Below are 19,600 nucleotides of genomic sequence, written 5' to 3' on the forward strand. Positions count from 1 at the left end.
ATATAAAGTCACAGGACAATTTTGGGTTCAATCGGATCAAAATTTGTACATATACACTCAGTTTACAGGTTACAATTTAGACCTTTGATTTTTGCTAAAGTCAAATTTGAAAGTCAAATTTTGACTCTCATAGCTCATTTTGAAGTGATACATAGAGATCAATCACGAGAATAGCAAAAAGTCTACTGTCTTTATAGAAGAATAGCTAACTTGATCAAATTTGTACAGGAATCAGGTTGCATATGAGGAGTCACTGGCTTGACAGAAAGTTGCAATTGAATCAGGTAGAAATTGACGGCAAGTCAATCCAAAGGTGAGTAGTCTATTCAGGGCTTCATAAGTCTATATGAACCTTAGATCTGGTCGTGTACTAGGAAATCAGGGCATACTCGGAGAAACCTTCAGTAGAGTATCTACCGGAAAAAGCGTGAATCAAGGCAATTCCTTGCACACAGTTCTTGAAGAAGTCTTGGACACTTTTTTAGATTCAACATCCGAAATGTCTTCTTACTTAACTCACTCAAAAACCAAAACGACAGTGCGCTATAAGCATATACTATCTTTTTACAAGACTAACCGTCGTGGAACCCAGGTTTACTTGGACCCTAACGAGGAGTATGCTATTTGCATTGATGACCATGGTACTGAGTTCGAAGAAGAGGTTAGGGCAAACAAACAAGGAAAAATGTACATGGATCGAAACGGAACTCAGTATTTACAAGTCGAAAACCCTAAAGTGATAGACAAATGGGGGTTGGAAGTTAACACCATAATCCCAGATATGTCAGCAAAAGAAGGACCACCAACTTTAGAATTCGAGGGATACGATCAAGTAGACTTGAAGCCTTTGAAACGGCTTAGTACAGATAATCCTAGGATCGGAGTCTATTGTTGGGAAGATAGAAACATAAAAGATCTTTTGTGGACTTCTCATGTCAAACCAGGACAATTAACGGCCATGAAGATCATCTATATCTTCAAGATCAAAGATAAGGGATCAGCACACCTACCAACCTACCTGTTTAGGGATTGTTATAACAACAACTTTGTTATGATGACTCTTGAGAAGGTAGTACAAACCAAATACCAAGGGTATTCCATCCGGGATTGGATATTGGGGCAAGGAACAGAAACAAGTCCAAGGGATGAACACCATGAGAGATCATCTGAGAGTAATGTGAAGAAACCAAAAACCACCTCATCACATAGAAAATCGGGTGACACTAAGGCTAGTCCAGGGCTACATGAGTCACTATTTCCAATAGACTGGTTTGAAGGACTCAGAACAGGACCAACTCTTAGAAGACCTGGAGTTGAACCAAATAGACGTGTCAGACCAGCTGATTTAGAAAAATAAGTTAGAAAATACAGTGGATCAAGAGATCCATACAATCATTTAGCAAGATTTAAGAAAGTGCTAAGATCAGAGCGTATATTCAATTTCCATACTCAATTTGAGGGGTTTGAAATGACATTAGACGGAAAAGCATTGACATGGTTCCAAAACATTCCACCAAGGTCAATCATGGACTTGAACACATTAGCTCAAGGATTTGTAGCTGCTTGTTCCAAAACGGGGATCAAACATAATATGGTAGCTCAAATCTATAGCTTTAAACAGAAACATGGTGAGTCTGTTAGGGATTGTGCAGCTCAAATGAAACAATACATTGCCAGATGCCCAGAGATGGAGATACGTGCAGAAGAACAACTTGTATCTTTGTTTCTGGAGGGACTGCTAAACAAAGAACTTCGTGCTATACTCTATAGTAAAAAGCATACAACCCTAGAAGCGTGTGTGTCTGATGTTATTGACCTAGGAGACAATTGCGAGATCTTCAATGAAGAGGATGTCCCTAAGGACAATCAAAGTGAGAAGAAAACATTCACAAAACCAGGACAAGTGGGAATGACTGTTGCGGCACCACTCTTAGCCATAGAAGATATGCTAAAAAGGATGAACGACATGATGAACAATATGCAAAATCACCTATGAGAGGACCAAGACAAGGGATACCTCCATAGGGACAACCAATTAGTCCACAAAAATGGTGTGCAATCGAGGGTAAATGGACCAACCATGAGACCCACGAGTGCTATTTCAGACCAAAATATGATAGGAATGTTCAGTACGTGCCCATGAGGCCACAAGGACAACACATGTATAGATATCAACCTAATATGGCCCAAGCTCAAAAACCACCAATGGGTATGGAAAGACCTCAACTGGTGTTGGGACAACAACCTCCGTATCTAGGACATAATGTAGTGCCTGTAAAGTACATACACTCTGAAGGAGTCATAGATGAACAAGCATTAGTGCCTGTTACACCCTATGTAGAGCCCAATCCATCTACAATAATGGTAGAAGGAGATTGGTATAATCCACATCCACCACCAATGGAAGAAACCGTGACTTATGCTCCACTAGAGCTCGCACCAATGTATTATTTAGCTAATCAAGGTGCAGACCTCCCATGGGAAGACCCATGATGAAGCCTAGAATAGGAAACTCTCATAATTGTGGTGCTGATGACCATTGGAAAAACGAATGTCCAAAGCTTGACAAAAACCTCAAACGAATTGAAGCCTATTGCATACAATGTTGCAAAAAGGGAGGACACTTTTCGAAAGATTGTCCTAAAAATCCTTTGAACAAGGGTAAAACCGTAGTAAACATAGTCCAAGTGATTCCTACTAGCTCATCATAGAGTGAACAGATTATTCCAATCAAGGTAATCACTAGAGCCCAGGCAAAGAAAAAGAAACACAACTCCTCTGATGATTCGGAGAACACGAAAGTTTCTTCCCAAAGAATCAAAATGAGCAAAAGCAAAAGATATGAAATGAGAAAACAAAAACAACGGGTTGAAATCAAAGAGAAAGCAAAGAAGTTAGCCGAGGATTTGAGCCTATTAATGCCGCCACGGAGGCCTACCAAGCAGAACTTAAAGTAGACCAAAACATGAAAAACAAGTGGAAAAACTATCCATCTCCAGACATGGAAACAGCTAAGCTGGAAGCTTATCAAAATTTGGTAAGAATCACTCAAGAAATGCTGGAAAAACAAAAACCCAAGCTTAAAAGTATTGCAAAACCTGAAGAGCTTGCGGTAGAAGAAACGAAAGAAGAATCTGATGTGGTGGCAGAACCCCACCTTGAAACAAACGAACCAGAGCTTATAGTGCCTGATAGCGAAGATGCTTTAGACGGAATTCCATTCATAGAGGAAGACTGGCCAGGACATTTATGGGAAAAAGTAAGAGAGATCAATGATGGGAGCCTAACTCTAAAGTCAGCTTCTATAGAAGAAGTCTGGTTGGATAACCTACCTTCTGATATAAACATGGATTTACAATCCTTGTACGGGGATTGTGGATCGAAAGTTTTAGGAATGTCGAAACCATTGATATTAAAAACATTACCTTCTTACTTGGGAGATAACAAAGATGAATCCATCGTGTGCAAAACCACTCAAGTAAAAAGAGCTGAACAGACCCTAGAAGTAAACAACATTCATTCAATCATTTCTACACCCATCCAATGCACTCTTACCTTGGGAGAGCTGTTAAAACTCAAACCATACTTATGGAATGATTTACAAAAAACCCTAGAGAAGGTGGGGATAATGGGGTTAGTCTCGAAGAATTTGGGAAAATTGAAACATGAAATGGAAAACAAAGAAATTCGATCAGCTCCTATGAACAAAATCGGCGAATATTATGAAGGGGAAGAAGGAAACACCACCCTCCGAGTGAAATATAATGACATTGAAACCATGGCAATAGTGGATAGTGGAGCTAGCATAGCCATAGCCACTAAAGAAGTATGGGAATCGTGGGGACAACCAACCATCAGACAAACTCGAATGAAATTGAAGTTGTCTAACAGACACATTGAGAGACCCTTAGGGCTGCTTGAAAAAGTGATAGTTAATTCTTGTGGAATTGAATATCAGCACACTTTTGCCATAGTAGACTTTGGGAAAAAACTCAACTATGAAATCATATTGGGAAGCCCTTTCATGCTACAGGTACAGCTTATCCAAGATTGGGAAAACAACTATCTGTACTTGAAGCAAGTGGAATCTATAACAAGAGTCAATCTAAAAGATCACATTTATAGAGATTTCTTGAAACACCCATCCAAGAGTTCAATTCAGTCTCTTTGGATGAAACTAAACTCCCATCCTGGCTAAACAAATACACTCCTATTTGGATGTATGGAGCTTCAGAAAACGAAAGCTTAACACTAGATTGGTAATGGGACACTTTTATGTCCTGTTAAGTGACCATTTTCCTTGAATTATGTCAAGTGTTTCAAAATGGATTTTGAGGTGCTATCTGTCTAGAAAGTTGTCTCATGAGCTGAAAAAAACTCGACATTTTTTTGGAATATCAATTCCATCTTTAACCTTGTCCTTGCACAACATTTCACAACCTAAACTGTGTGAAAAAACGGGTCCTGTTTTTGGCTTTTTTCAACTTTTTGCAACTATACCACTCTAGAATTCATCTTTGCGAGGTCTATAATGCTAGAGAACTATCTTTAGTAGTCCTCAACATGTCCTGATGCTTCTAGGGAGAAATAAATGTTAAAGTTGTAAGTTATGACCAAATTACAAAAATTGTCAAATCCTGTTTTTTAGCCAATTTTAGCTCTTCTATGATTTTTTTGGTGGCTTTCGTGATATCCAAATGCACTTTTGATTTTCTATGTCGCATATTGTAACATAAAGCTAATATTACTTGAGTTTTGGGGCACCTAATACCCTATTTTGCATAGTAGACAACGATGGTTGATTTTTCAATTATAGAAGAAAACGAAACATTCTAGTATATCAAGTATATCTTTTTCAATATTGTTAGTTTCTTGTGACAACTACATGCATTTTGTAGGTAGTAACCATATCTAGTCATAAGGATCAAATTTGGCTAGATATTGAATAGTTTCTATGGGATTCTACAACTCATAATGTTGAACCCAGTTTTTTCATGTTTGCTGTATTTAGCACTTCATCTTGGTCCCCAAGATTCCCCTTGGTAAGAGATGTATTATTCTTTTGACATGCTCCATGGCTCCTTATGAACCTAAAGGACAATAGGGAACTAAGAAAACATGCATATAGTGTTTGTATTGAGCATGGCTATAGAAACTTTGATGATAGGTTTGCAGAATGGTAAAAATTCAACTTTTTTGTACCTATTTCTTTTGGCAAAACAAAAAATAGTGAGTGAGAAGCAATCATATGTTCTGATCACCAACCCATTGAAGTTAAGTAGGGAATTTATCTCAAGTCCTACAAAGATCCCTAATCTTATTTTTATGCAACAAAACGTAAGAAATGACTAATTTGATGAAAATGTACTGGTCCATCAACTTTGGAGGCTTGGTGTGACCAAAAGATGAGAAATTTTACAAGTTTCTTATTTTTTCCATGTGTAGTAGGCCTTGAACTATAACCTCATGAAAGGATTTTACAAAATGAGTGGATCTACTATGGTTTTGGAGGTTTTTTTCAAAACCTTGAAAGGACACTTTTATGTCCTGTTAGGTTACCAACCTAGTGTTAAGAAGCCTACGTACCTGAACCCTTTCCAAAGTATTTATTTGAGCCATTTGAGTGGACTCAAATTTTAGCAACAATGGATGTATGTGTGACTACGTCTATGCCTACTCAATTCTGCAATGAGGATGGCTACAACATAATTCCCATCCAAATGATTTAAATTCTGAACATTGAAAATGAAGATGAGGAACCCAAGGACTTAATGAAAGCTCAAGAAGTCTTTTCTGACCTCTATTACGATGCAACTGATGATTTAGATGAACACTCAGCTACCTCAGAAGATTCGGGATCAGAAAAAGAGCATACAGGAGGTAAGTTACTCTTAAAAGGAGGGGAGGAAATTTTTTTTGACTTTCCAAACCAGAAATCAAGAAGACAAAAATGGTATAGACAAAAAAGAGACACCAAAATTGTGAAAGCACGACCTATGCCATCAGTCTCTAGTAAAACACAATTTCTGATGTAGATAGATGCTAATGATTTTGTCAAGGAAAAAATAACGGTCATATATCCTTCAGACAAAAACTTAAAAATGTCTCAGAAAACAGGATAAGAAACCACTCATGACCAGAGTCGAGCGAAAAAAGCAATATCAATAGTTGAAAAAAGCTCTAAAGGAGATATACACAACCAAAATGGAAACCACGGAAGAGGATGGTAAGGATGTAATGCATGTTCCATCCCATTACAAAAGGTATACTCTCCAAGATCGGAAAATCATAGTTGAACAACTTGTTAGGGAACTACGGAAACAAGGCGAATCTTACGAAGGGCCTGAAACTCTAAAAGGGTAGACTTGGCTGAACCAGGAGAATAGCCTAGACCTGCTTACATTGCGAATGACCTAATAGAAGAAGAAGAAAAGATTTTTCTGAGCTTGTTAAAGGAATACCAAGATTGGTCTTACAAGGATCTCAAGGGTGTTGATCCAAAAATTTGTCAACATACCATACCCATGAGAGATGACGCAAAACCAAGTAGACAGAGACCATAGACGTATAACAAAACATTTTCCAGGAAGATCAAAGAAGAGATTGAAAAACTAAAGGAGGCTGAATTCATTTACGAAATTGAACACATAGATTGGGTGTCTCCAATTGTGGTAGTACCCAAGAAGACTGGGAAATTACGAGTGTGTGTTAATCTCAAAAAGGTGAATGTAGCTACCATTAAAGACAACTTTCCTCTTTCGATAATTGAGCATGTATTAGAACGAGTTGCAGGAAAAGAAGCTTACAGCTTCTTAGACGGCTTTTCGGGATATAATCAACTTTTTGTTGACCCAAAAGATCAGCATAAAACTGCTTTTGCAATAGAATGGGGTATATTTGCCTATCGGGCTATGCCGTTTGGGTTAACAAATGCTCCAGCTACGTTTCAAAGGTTGATGAGCCATGCTTTCAAAGAATATATTTGGAAATTCTTAGAAGTATATATGGATTATTTATACGTACATTCATCAATCCGGGATCATCATTTTGAACACCTCAAAAAGGTATTCAAAAAATGTAGACTTTATAGGATTTGCTTAAATCCTAAAAATTGCACATTCATGAGTAGAGAAGGAAAAATTCTTAGACATATAGTGTCTAAAAATGGCATAGCTATTGATATTGAGAAGATTCATGTCATTGTTGATTTTCCTAGACCAACAACAATCAAGGGGGTACAAACCTTCATGGGGCATTGTGGATATTACGGAAGGTTCATCTACATGTACGCTATAATTGCAAAACCCATGTATAGCTTGATTACGCACTTTGAATGGACCGAGGCATGTGACGAATCCTTCATGAAGCTTAATCAAGCTCTCACCTCAGCTCCAATATTGAAAGCACGAGATTGGGATAAGGTATTCCACGTACATGTAGATGCTTCAAATTTTGCTATCGGTTGTATACTAGCTCAACAGGATATGGGAAAATTGACTTTCCTATTTCTTATGCTAGCCGACAATTGAACATGGCAGAAAAAAAATACACCACCACCAAAAGAGAAGGATTAGTAATGATATATGCCGTTAAAAAGTATAGACATTACCTATTAGCTAGCAAGTTATTGTTCTTTGTGAACCACCAAGCTTTGTTGTATTTGGTCAACAAGCCATGCAGCACACGGAGAATAGTGAGATGGTTCATCATTCTTCTCAAATTTGATTTCACTATGGTTGTAGAAAAAGGAACTACACATCAACGAGCAGATCATTTGTCAAGCATTGTTTCAAGGGAAACACCTAAAGGGGTAGACGATGATCTACCACATGCCTATTTGTTCTCCGTAGAAATGATACCTAGATGGTCGGAAAACATTGTGTCATTAATGACAATAGCTCAAGTGGATTCACATATACCACTTCCTATCACAGTCGGATTAATCAAGAAATTTGGCTATGTATGAATTATTAGCTGAAAGGCTATACAAAAGAAATCGGGACGGAGTATTTTTCTTATGAATTAACCCTGAAGAAAAAGAACAATACCTAAGTCAAGCACATGTTACCATAGTAGGACTTCACTTTGTGGAAGACCAAACTATGCAACAAATCCTGAGACTTGGAGTATTTTGGCCGACTATGAGCATAGATGTTCGATCTTTTGTAAAGGATTGCTCTTAATGTCAAAAACAAACACCCATACCTCATGTAACATTGTTTCAAATGTCACCTGTTCCTAAGTGGAGTAATTATCTAGTTACTTACTAATCGAGCCGAACATTTCCTGAGGATATGAGTAAACACCGTCAAAGAGTAATTGAAACTGAATCAAGAGACTATGCTCTTATTGGGAACCAAGTGTATCGGAGAGGTAAAGATCAACATTTGCGTCTTTGTGCAAATGAAAACGAGTATATTCCAATTATAGAACAAGCACATGATGGATTAGCTGGAGGTCACTTTTCTGGTGAGACCAGAACAAGAGCAATCTTGATGGCGGGTATATGGTGGCCAACACTTTTGGCAGATGGTAAAGAATATGTTCGAAGGTGTGATGCTTGTCAATGACCAAAAATGCCAACACGAGTAGATAGCATGCCCTTAAGACCAATGATGGGGGCTAGATCCTTCGCAAAATGGGGTATAGATTTTGTTGGACCGATACAGCCACCTGCTTATAGAACCCAAGCTCACTATATCATTGTCGCTACGGATTATTTGACCAAGTGGGCCGAGGCTAAAGAAACTCAAAAGAATGATGTCAGAACCACTGATGCATTCTTATATAAGTATGTATTCACAAGATATGGACTGATTTTCAGTGATCGGGGAACTCATTTCCTTAATGAGGTAATAGAATATTTTCTTAATGAGTTTATGGTCATCCATAACAAATCAACTCCCTATCACCCACAAGCAAACGGACAAGCTGAGCATACGAATAAGATTCTTAGCTCAGTGCTGACTAAAGTTGTTAGTTCAGGAAGGACAGACTGGGAAATGAATCTCAATGCTGCTCTATGGGCTTATCGAGTTTCATCCAAAATAGCTCTAAATGCTACACCCATAACCTTGTTTATGGTCTTGATGCCATACTGCCAATAGAATTTTTATTGTCGACATTAAGGGTAGAAAAGAATCTTGAGTGGATTGGACATGAATTGTCAGAAAGACTCAAAGATTTGGAAAAGCTAGAAGATCAAAGGTTAACTGTTGTAGCTCACATCTATGCACAAAAGCAGAAACAAAAACAGTTTTTTGATTCCCATTTAATCACAAAAATCTTGAAGAAAGGGGACTTAGTTTTAGTCTATTCCCTTAAGAAACACATTCCCAAGTTTAAGAAAAAGGGAAATGGACCATTTATCATTGAAGATGTATCTCCAAGTGGATCAGTAAAATTGTCCATCCTAGATGGTGAACCAATGGCTAATTGGATTAGTGGACGTCGTTTAAAGAAATACAATTTGCCATTAACCAATGAATTTCTAGAAAGATTGCATGCAACCAAACAAAGGAAGATCAAACAACAACAGGTTATTGATGAAGCCCAAGAGGAAGCTCGGCTTCGGGTACTCAAGCGGAAAGCTGCTCTCAAGAATCAACAAATATCGATTCCCATCAACACTTTGGAAATAGACGACCGACATTGGGAGCTACCTAAAGATGCAGTTTCAACAGATGATGATTGGTTAGACGGAATGGATCTGCTCATCAAAGTACAGCTCAATAATCATAGCACCAATGCTTTGGTCAACACAAGAGCTAGAGTGAATGCAGTCAGTTATTCCACATACAAGAAGGCAACAAGTCAAGCATTGGCAGCAGGAATAGCGACAATCAAAGGATGCAACAAGAACCCAACTCCAACATTGGGAGTAGTTAACTTGAACGTGCTAGTACATAGATGTTCATGTCCTCATCAATTTGTATGCTTTCCAGATGAACACATGAATGAGACGATGATTCTTGGAATTCCCTAGATGCGTACATACAAAGCAGTACCAGATTGGGATATGAATAAACTAAAGCTATCACCTAAAGGAGGACAATTCATTGTACCAATTGCACCAAGCAAGGAGGAATGGAAAATAAGCAATCAGCAGACCAATCCACAAAGTCAATCTTCTCCATCCCCTTGACAATCAAATGCTACATATAGCATGCAAGGAGTCAGGAAAATTTGTGTACCAAAAGCACAACTTAAGGATAAACCGATTCAGATCTGGGTGCCTAAAACTTCCGACGAAACAAAAGAAGGTTCCAAGGGTTCGAACATAGAGATGAGCATCTTCGAGCAAGGAACCTAGCATGGAAATGGTTTGGAAGAAAAAGGAGCACTTATATTCTCCACAAACCGCCAAACCAATCAGGCAATGGCGAGTCAAGTCTCAAAAGACTCTAACAAACCATGCAGTACCAAGCGGACCAAGCTACCAATGGCGAGAAAAAGCTCGACAACAATCAAAACTGCTACCAATACCTCAAGCAATCAGCGTGCTAAAGCATCCTGATGGTACAATCAAATAGATAGCACACAAACTACAAGATTTTCTCTTTGGAAGACATCAACAGTAAACCTCGACATCGGAAACCCTTGAGTTAATTACTCAAGACCCAGCTCTTACACAACATATTGGTTTGAATTGCATTGATCTTCATATCATGGTAGAGCCAACCACAGCTATGCATAGACACGGTTGTTCAACCCATGCACACAGTCGTCCCGGAGTACGCCATCTAGGAGGGGTGGAAGGGCAGTAAGAACGAAGTACTTAGTACTAAGTAATTAGGACAATGTTTGAAGAGGGAGGAAAAAGTTTGATATTAACCTGTGATTTTTTGCAAAATTACCTAATAATTCCCTTATAATTCATCACCAAGGGAAAATTCACAGATAATATCTCCTCGATGAGTGTAAATAGTGTATATGCTATTAGAAAATCATAAAAAATAGTCCTCTTTTGATTATTTTTCATCATTTTTGTTGATAATGAGGCTTAAAAATAGACAAATCCAACAAAAAACAATAAAGTTGTGTTTTCAAGGGATTTTATTAATTATTGGATATTTAATTTACTTTTTTTAGCTTTTTTTTTTCAAATAAATAGGTCAAAAATTAATAATAAATAGCAGGAATTAATAATAAATAGCAAGGAAGCTCAGAGGGAAAAATGGAAGATACGATTATGATCAGAAAGACAAGGCGATCAAGCACAAAAAAATTGAATGAAATCAGAAGATGGAAGCGGGAAGCCTAAATTAGGCGGCCATACCTACTTTTGCAAAATTCTTGCAGAATCCGATCAGGGAAATTTTGGAGTCTAAGATAGATTTCACAACCTAGTAGGACTAATGAGAGAATATGGGGAAAATTCGTTCGGGAAATCCGGGTATAGATATCCAAGGTAGGCTAAAACTACCTCATTTCCACTTGGAGCCTTTGTAGAGAGATATTTTGACCTCTTTTTGAACGAATTTTCCGGAGCCCACAGATGACCATTTTCAGTGCCGTCTCACACAAGACATGAGGCGTAAGTTCTTTACTCGACAATGATCCATTTTGTGCGGCCGATAGCTAGTCTAAAGCCCTAGAAAAAACCCTAGAAATCGAGCAGTGCACGAAGACCTACGACCTAAAACTGACCATAGCGGCCTGCCAGCTTGATCAAATCAGATAGGATTTGAACCATAGCATGCCCTAATATAATAGAAACTTTCTATATCATCAGATGACCATTCGGCAGGGGTCGAGGGGGTCCTCAGTAGAAAAGTTAGGTTTTTGGCAAATGTTAGAATTCCGACCTGACTCCACAGATGGCTTGCTAATGAGGTCCATATACAATGTATATGATTGGTTTGGTGAAATACATCAAGTAAAGCCCTCGAAAAGCAGAAAATGGTTCGAAGGTTACAAAGCATCAAATTCGACATACAAAGCCACTCCAAATGAGCCAGAATTGGACAGGTTGCTTCAAGTCCAAAGCCGCAAAGTTGACCGACCAACCCAACAGGAAGTGTAGTCACAAAAAGCAGGGATTTCAGAGTCGACAGAGCACAAAGTGATGCCAGCATGACCAAACTTGACCAAATTCAATTTAGGACTTGTATTAGGTGTATGAAACATATCTAGGTCAAAATTTATAGGTTTTTCAAAGCTTTTGTCACTGTTGTAAATAATCACGATTATTTACTTTTGCATCAAATTTGCTTAGAAATTGTCAAATCATCTCACCTATCATTTGTACACACCTATTACATGCCAGAAATCAAGTATGAGCCAAAATGACCACCCACTTGCAAAATTGCCAAAAAATGCAAAGAAGTCTTTGCAAGCCAAAATTTGGGTTATGGACAACTTTTCTTCATCCAAATCACCTCACATCTCATATACAAGGTCTATACAATGCCTAGAACTAGTTTGTACCAAAAAATGTCAATTTTGGAAGAAAAGTTAATAATCGTGTTATTTACTTTCTAGTCAAAATTGGGGAATTTTGATATTTTGCTATCATACATCCAAAGTACATGATGTGTTAAGCCCACTAGCCATTTTTGAATCAATTTGGAGCTCAAAATCTCAAATTTCTTTTATATCTACTATTTCAGAGACCTAAAGCCAAAATCTGGTACCATTTTTACCTTGTGCATCCAATGAGCCCATATTTCACTCAGAGCATGTATTTGGTATATACTTCAAGCCTATAAAGCCAAGTTTGCAAAAAGTTGAAAATTTTTCTCAGCTGTATATAATCGCAATTATTTACTTTGGTTACAAATTTTTGTTTTGACCACAAAGTTTTGTTCCTTGCATGTTTTTATGCATCTTTGCTTGTTCAAAAATTGATTGGAAGAAAATTGGACCAAATTGTCAGCATTTTAGTCTAACAGGACATTTCAGAGAAAATTTCGACAAATCTGCTAAGTTTGCACTCTATTCACGGAACAGGAGCAATGCAAGCAGCGGACAGGGCCAAGAAGAAGCTAAACCAAAAAGAGAAACTACAAGAACTACCCACGTATCAACTAGACCCCAAGTCAGTCAAAGCAGCAAAGGCATCCTACCTTTCTAGAGAACGTCTAGAAGAGCAGCACACTATAGTTTTCACTGGCAGGTTCAAAAGTGAAGAAGGGCATCAGGTGGAGTTGCAACTCCTGCCCTGTAAGGTCTCCACCTTTCTAGCTGTCGGGAATTAACTTAAGCTTTAGGAGAAAGTATTGATTGGGAGATCAGGTAAAAACACTATCTCAAAAGCAATAAAAATTGGCATTTTTGGAATCTTAAGCACAACAAACCCAGGGTTATAAATTTTCAGAATTGAATTCCGATAAAAACTGGCATAGTTATGGCCACTGGTAGTTTACATTGGTAGTTTACACTATGAATTGAGTTTACACTATGAATGGTTTCAGTAATTATTATTGCTAAAGACTTTTTATCCTAAGGTTCTAGAAATTGCAGATATTTACAAGTTTAATCATTAAAAGTCAAGAAAAATAGCAAAAATCGATTCTGGAAGCTAGGGAGGCTGTGTGGAGCTGTGGGGAACCTGCCTGGGACAGAATTAGTAGTAGGTGGTGCTAGTTGAAAGCTGGGGTCTTGCTTGAGGTTCCAGAACCTGCCAAAAACAGCCCAGGGCCCCTGAAAAGCTATAAAAAGACCCCCTTCCTTCACAAAAATTAGACTCAGAGCGTTGATGTAATCTTGGAATATAGACTAAGGAGAAATCCAGAAAAATAGCCTCCATAATTATATGATAATTATGGAAGAATACTAATAGTACAAGGAACTTACAGGATAAATATCTCATCCAATAACTAACAAGGATACCTATTTATTCCAAAAATCCTTATTTATGGGTAAAAAGAAAGGAAAGAGATTATTCATTTAATTGTCTAATCGATTAAGTCCTTTTATAAAGGTTGCCAATATGGCTCCAAAGAGAACCAGAGGAAATCCTCTTACAGATGAAGAGGATATTAGCAACAAAAGAAATAAAGCCACTCATGACCATGAGACTGGGCCTAGTCATACGTCTACGTAGGAAAGTCTGCAGACACTAGCGTAGAAGCACATGGCCGACCAGTCATAGGTGGGTTTCCCATTATTCGATTAAGTCTTTAAATAGTTTCAGTTCTTTTATAAGTTAACATTGCATACATAAGGAGTGATTGAGAATCAGAAAAGGAATAATTGACCAAAAACGGAAGGTAACTTCCAACGTGCATTTGTTTATAATGTAGGAAAGAATTGTTTGGGTTAAAATTGGTTGAATTAGGAAAGATATGATTGATCATCCTTAAGACAGCTTGTCTCCAGACACCTCCGACTCCTTGGTATAAATTGATGATAATGATGGCTTTACAGCCACGGATAAGTCGGTTACCCCCATGAACGATGAGTTTCTACTCCGTATCATGTTTTGATGTTCCTACATAAGTTAAGATACCGTTTTTATCCTAGGGGAGCCGCCCAGTTGTATGGGTACCTAGTTTGGTGTATGGGCACCCGGAACCTTGGGTGGGGGTTTATCCACTCCGGATTATGAATAAGGAATGGGTGCCGGTTTTTTTCACCCTTAGGTGGTCTTGAGACAAGAAGAGTACTGGTCACGGTTATTATGGACAATGTTTTGATTGATTGTACCCTGTCTTAAGTTTAAAGATGTCTATTTGCTAAAAGAATGTTTTCAATACTGTTTTCAAGGGTTGTTTTAATGAAATCCTGTTATGAAGGATAAAAGGAGTCATTATTTTAATTGTGATAAGAACGTGGTAGTACTTAAATAACAAAAGAATCATGTGTGAGTGCGGGGTGGTAAGTGGGGATTGACGAAGGTTGTCAATCATGGACGGGTGGAGCTGATTAGTCAGGTAACTATCCATCCCTGCGCACTAAAAATGTTTAGAAAACATCTTCACTTCAAAGAGGAGTCCACCAGAGGCTGTGCCCTCACATATGTTAGGGGTAAAAAAGCATCGGTAGAGGATACCTTAGCCCAATTTGTCGAAGTTATAGGGCCGAAATAGTTTTTTGTACTTTTAATACGTTGTCCCGTTTCCGCTGCGAGACAGGACTAGGTCTTCTTCTAAGGCTATAGACCCAAGACATTATCAATGGTAAGGGTATTTTCCTTGGATTTTTCTTGTTTAAAGACGCTAATTTTTATCAGACCTAGAGACCTGTCAAGGATCCCATCCCGATCTTGGTATTGGCGGGTTGGGGATTTCACAAGTGGTATCAGGGCGTGTGTTAATTAAAGTCTTCGACCTAGATAAAAGTTTAAGGTATTAGGTTGAAATAAGTGATCTCTGACAAATTCGAATTAAAGACGTATTTAATTGAAAAGAGGCAGAGAAAGAAAGAGAGAGAATTATCCCCATCTTTGTAGGAGGATTTCCATCAAGCCTACTGCAATCCATGGATTTCAACATTAGGTTTATGAGAGCTTGCCTATCCCGACACTATTCAATGCAAAAAAGCGTGATGAAACGGCTAGATAAGAGATTTTATCCTTCCATTGGGAGGGTCAACTGGTCAGGATCTGGTGGAATTTTCTTCATTGATGCGGGAGAGTTAGAATGTTTAGAATTAAATATGAAGAGACTCAAATGGGCCGAAGATCTTTAAGTGATTGAAGTATACATTTTCATTGGAACGTGTAACAGGTGATGTCCAAGTATCACAAAATTAGTGGGTGTTTGATCAGGTGTCTAAAGTAATCTACCCCGGTATAATTAGGCCCATAGGTGTAGTAGGCCCTAGTTTTAATGGACCAAAAGATGTTGTATATTTTGATCCTATATCTGATCCACCCAAAGTCCGCTAGATTCTAGTATAGGATTGTCGTCACCCTTGTACATAGTAGGATCTTCATGGATTGTATTAACTCTTGTACATACTATGGTTCTCATGAGTATGCTATAACCAGTTTTGTTTATGGCTTGGCAATTGTCTTCATCATGTGTGCAAATAAGTTAAAAGCACAAGTAAGAGAGATTTCATTTGGTACTAAATTCCACTAATTTAATCTCAGGAAAATACTCGTGTAAATAGCCTTTACGTTGTTGCTCAAGAGAAAAAATTACTACTAAAGCAAGTTCAACTCCCTACTTTCAAGGGAGAGGGACCCAATTTAGAGAGAGATGTCGAAGCATGGTTAGATGCTATGGACGACTATTTTAAAACTGGAAGAACTGCTCAGGAAAACCAAACAATGTTGGGTATGTTCCGTCTCAACAAAGATGCCAAACTTTGGTGGAAGCAACACTGTAGAGATATTGCAACGAGTAGTCCGTCTTGGGAGAAAATGAAACAGGCAATCAAAGAACGCTATCTCCCTCTTGCACATCAGGCTATCAAGATGAATGAATTCTTTGGTCTACGCCAGCTAGGACTTTCATTAGAGGAGTACTACACCAATTTTGTGTCCTTACGACGCTATGCTCCCCAGATGACAATGGAGCCGCAGATTGCTCGCTTCTATCAAGGCCTCAATAAAACTTTAAGTACACGCCTCAAAGCCATGAGGCCTACATCAATTCAGGACGCCCTTCTCAGGGCTAAGCCTCTTGCAATCGAAGGAATCAACTCTACAAGGAACTATAATGGATTTAATAACTTTAGGAAAAGAACCAAGGGAGCTTTCAACCAAGGATATCAACAACGTGGACTAGCTGCACAACAGTAAACTTGGAGCAGACCTTCCCAAACGTGAGGTGCTATGGCTGCAATCAAATGGGGCACTATAGAAATAAGTATCCAGAAGAACAAAACCCTCGAACTACTGCTAGAGCCATTCCTCAAAATCAAGGAGATAATATAAGAGGAGGTAGAAATGGAGGACAAGGTAGAAGAAGAGCAAGAGGATCTAGATCTTATGCAATCATGCGAGAACCAACCTTATGAATGAGGAAGATAAGAGAGCCACTCGCTTGGACACAATTAGCAATCCTAGATCTTTGTAAACCACTATAAATCAACAATGTAAAACTTTGAGTTACTTATATATTATAATGGTATACATGATTTTCTTTTCCAAAATTGCTTAAGGAATCTAAAGTTAAGTTAGTATTCAATCAAGAAATTAAGGACTGATCTAGCAAATGAGACAGAGGTTCTTGATAGTATGAAAAGAATTTGAATCTTGAAATTGAGATAGTTATTAAGAAAACAACTCACATTCTTTATGCACACGATAGCCTTCCTTGAAAAATGACCTAGATATGAAAGTATTAATGTACGAGACTAATAGGAAGACAAAAATAACTCTTGGTATGATACTTCTTAAAACCCTTTATATAATGTTGGTCAACCAGGTTAGATCACAGAGGGGTTACCTCTGGTGCAATGGTGGAATCTTGTACCGAACGCAGATTGCTCAGAACGGCAAGAAGACGTCGAGCGCGTTCAGATTGGCAAAGCTGAAATACATAATACTTGTCGAACGTTAATTGCTCTGAATGGTCAATTAGACCGAGCACGTTCATGATGACAAGGTGGATATATGGATCTTTTATGGAATTGATTTAACCAGGTTTTTGAGATGATACAAATGGTTTGTAAAGGTTTTTAGGATGAGCTCAACATTGAGAGTTTCTTAGGATAAAATTGAGTAACAAGTAATCAGTAAGGAAGTGTAGAAACTCTCACCAGAGTGTATCCTTGAAAAAATAGAAAGAACTCTTAGAGTAATTAGTAACATTTGGTAAAGTGGAAAGATTATCCCACCGAAGATGCCACTTGGGAGGATGAATTTCTCTTCTCAAAGACTTTCCCAGTTTCGGTTGAGATGAAGACATCTTAAATTCTTAAGTTGGGGTGATTGTAAGGTCTCCACCTTTCTAGCTGTCAGGAACTAACTTAAGCTTTAGGAGAAAGTATTGATCAGGCAATTAGGTAAAAACGCTATCTCAAACGCAATAAAAATTGGTATTTTTGGAATCTTAAGCACAGCAAACCCTGGGTTAGAAATTTGCAGAATTGAATTCTGATAAAAACTGGCATAGTTTTAGACCCTAGAAGTTTACACTATGAATTGAGTAAATTAAGTAAAATTAAATGGTTTCAATAATTATTAATGCTAAAGACTTTTTATCCTAAGGTTCTAGAAATTGTAGATATTTTCAAGTTTAATCATTAAAAGTCAGGAAAAACACCAAAAATCAATTTTGGAAGCTGGGGAGACTGTGTGGAGCTGTGAGGAACCTGCCCGGGATAGAATTAGCAGCAGGTGGCTCTAGTTGAAAGCTGAGGCCTCGCTTGAGGTGCCAGAACCTGCCAGAAACAGCCCAGGGACCCTAAAAAGCTATAAAAAGATCCCCTTCCTTCACAAAAACTAGACTCGGAGCCTTGGTACATTCTCTCTCATCTAGAGGGACCTCTATGAAAAAATCACTAGAGAGAAAATCTCTAGTTGGTTAATGAACGGTAATTAGCACTAACCTTTTTTAATTAGTAAAACTATGTTAATCTATTTATATTTTTCTTATTTAATTGAAGATTAAACCTATGTATACTCTAAAAATATCTTGTAATTCAAAACACTCTAGTGATTATTGAGATTAAGCCTAAGGACACTCAACTAATTAATTATTATAATATATTAAGCTTGAAATTACTCATTTTAACCATAAATTAATGATATTTATACTAATTAAATTTAGATTAAGATGAGATAATTATTAGAGCTCTGTTAGATTGTCATTATTCTAGAAAAATTATCCTTTAATTTTTTGAGTAATTTTTATAATTATTTAAGCATAATTACACTAGTTTTAAGAGAAACATAAAGGGGTAAATGATCAAACTAATCTAAAATGCTTTGAGATAATTATCAAAGGTAAAACACATCTTATGGAACCCACCATAATTATCTTAACCTTAGGTAATTAGTTTAACTAATTATCTCAGTAGAATTACATTATTCTTAAGGGAAAATAAAAAGAGAAAAATAGCAAACTAATCCAAAATTCTTTGAGATAATTATCAAAGGAAAAAAATATCTTATGGAACCCGTGAAAATTATCTTAACCTTATATAATTATAGTTTATCCAATTATCTCAGTAGAATTACATTATTTTGAGGGAAAAATAAAAAGAAGAAATAGCAAACTAATCCAAAATTCCTTGAGATAATTATGAGAGGAAAAAAATATCTTATAAAACTTGTGATAATTGTCTTAACCTCAAATAATTAGCTTAACTAATTATTTTAGCAGAATTACGTTGTTTTTAGGAGAACATAAAAGGAGGAAAATAGCAAACTAATCCAAAATGCTTTGAGATAATTATCAAAGGAAAATTATATCTTTTAAAACCCGTGATAATTATCTTACCCTCAGATAATTAGTTCAACTAGTTATCTCAAGAGAAAAACTATGTTTTCAAGGGAAAATAAAAAGGGGAAACTAGTAAACTAATTTAGAAAGCTTTGAGATAATTATCAGAGGTAAAATACATCTTAAGGAACACGTGATAAATATTTTAATCTCAAAATATTAGTTTAACTAATTATCTTAATAGAAAAACATTGTTTTTAAGAGAAAATAAAAAGGGAAAAATGGCAAATTAAGGAAAAATCTTTTGAGATAATTAT

This window comes from Adiantum capillus-veneris, chromosome 20 (genome assembly GCF_014529385.1).
Source record: "Adiantum capillus-veneris isolate H3 chromosome 20, ASM1452938v2, whole genome shotgun sequence".
NCBI lineage: Eukaryota > Viridiplantae > Streptophyta > Polypodiopsida > Polypodiales > Pteridaceae > Adiantum > Adiantum capillus-veneris.